The sequence below is a fragment of the Podarcis liolepis genome (assembly GCF_965112155.1).
Source record: "Podarcis liolepis genome assembly, chromosome: W".
NCBI lineage: Eukaryota > Metazoa > Chordata > Lepidosauria > Squamata > Lacertidae > Podarcis > Podarcis liolepis.
In genome coordinates, this window is record NC_139568.1 from 2,502,270 (window position 1) to 2,504,319 (window position 2,050).

Below are 2,050 nucleotides of genomic sequence, written 5' to 3' on the forward strand. Positions count from 1 at the left end.
CTGGGTGCTGCTGCTGCTCAGTCGCTCGACGAGTCTGTGAGTGGGCGTCTCCTAAATTTCCTCCAGCATAAAAGCTCCTTGACGGACAACCTTCGCCTCGCCTCTCTGCGCATAACCCTTCTGCGCAGAGTGGGCGTGCCCAGTGGTGCCCCTCCACTCTCTTCACTGCCTTCAGTGCCAGAGTCTCGGAGCCTATCCTCCGAGATGCTTTCTCCCTCTTCCTTCTTCCTGGTGCCACCTGGACATTCTTCCCCAGATGCCGTTCTCTCTCTACCCTTACTCATTCCTTCTTCTGCAGAATCGGGAAGCACCGCCTCTCCCCTCTGCTCCGATGTCAGTTCCCTGACATCCACCTCCTTCCCAGGGCCCTCCCCTCCCCCCGTCCTTCCCTCTGACGGTGACGCAGGAAACCCTCGGAAAGAACTCGCCTCTCCATCTGACGATTCAAACACCCCTCTCCATTTGCTGCTGTCTCTTTCCTCTTCCCAATCTGCCCAGTCGGATTCTTCTTCGGGCCAACCCCCTCCCTCCTCTTCGGAGGCGGGAAAACCCGCAAACTCTTCCTCCTCATCGGTGGTGCCAAATTGCTCCCTCCAGAATCTCTCTGGTGGTTTGGGCTTTCTCGGGTACCTGCTATGAAACTCCTCCTGCAGGTACTCATCCCTCATTTCTTCTGCTGGGACCCATGCGTTTTCCTCAGCTGGCTCCCCCTCCCATGCTACCAAATACTCCCCCCTCCCCCCTTTCCACCTGGAATCGAGAATCTCAGCTGCATGTCCACTGAGTTCCCTTTCCTCCATCTGTGGATGCAAGGGTGTTTCATTTTGCTGACCCAGACCTTCCCTCCCTTCCCTGAACGGTGAAAGTAAGGACCTGTGAAACACAGGGTGCAGTTTCATGTGAGATGGCAATTTGAGCCTAAAGGCCACCGGATTAACTTGCTGGGCTACTTCGAAAGGTCCCAGCCTCTTTGGCCGTAGCTTCTTGCACCCTCCTTTGAACGGTAACCCTTTGGTGGACAACCACACCTGGTCCCCCACTCTTATGTTTTCTCCCTCCCTGCGGTGCCGGTCTGCCTGCCTCTTGTACACTTCTTTGGCTCTCTCCAGGTTTAACTTAAGCTGTTGGTGCAAAGCCTGCATCTCTTCCACAAACTTTTCCGCTGCGGGAACACTCCAACTTCCCTCCCCTTCCCCTGGAAAAGCCCTGGGGTGACACCCGTAATTTGCCATAAACGGGCTCATCCCTGTGGACACATGTTCTGCGTTATTGTATGCAAACTCAGCCAACGCTAATTTGTCCACCCAATCCTTCTCCCTCTCGTTGATGTAGCAGCATAGATATTGTTGCAGCACGCTGTTGGCTCTCTCTGCCTGTCCGTTGGTCTCCGGATGCCTGGCCGTTGAGAACACCACCTCCACGTCCAGCAGACTCATAAGCTTTCTCTAGAATCGGGACGTGAATTGCGGGCCTCTGTCGGATAAAATCCTCAAGGGTGCGCCATGCAACCTGAAAACATGCTCTACAAACAACTTGGTCGTTTCTTCTGCAGTCACCGCATGCGAGCACGCAATAAAATGGCACATTTTTGTCATCAAATCAACTACCACCATTACTGCCGTTTTCCCCCTGGCTTTGGGTAAATCAGTCATAAAGTCAATGGCTACCACCTCCCATGGTCTCTCTGGTGTGGGTAAGGGTTCTAGTAACCCCGCAGGTGCCGACCTCTCCCCCTTCGCTCTCTGGCAAACCTGGCACCCTCGTACATACTGCTTCACATCCTCTCTCACCCGTGGCCACCAAAACTGCCTGGTGACTAGTAGCATAGTTTTATGTTGTCCAAAATGTCCTGCCGTGGGGTTGTCATGCATCTGTTTGAGTATTTTGCTTCTCAATTCCCCCTCAGGTATGTACAATGCCCCCCTATAGTACAATGCTCCGTCCTTAACTTCAACCCCCCCCCCCTGAGTTTCCCCAGAGATACCAATTTCTCGCATCTTGGTTTGTGCATATTGATCATCCCTTGTCAACCCGGCTAGCTCTTGCCTCC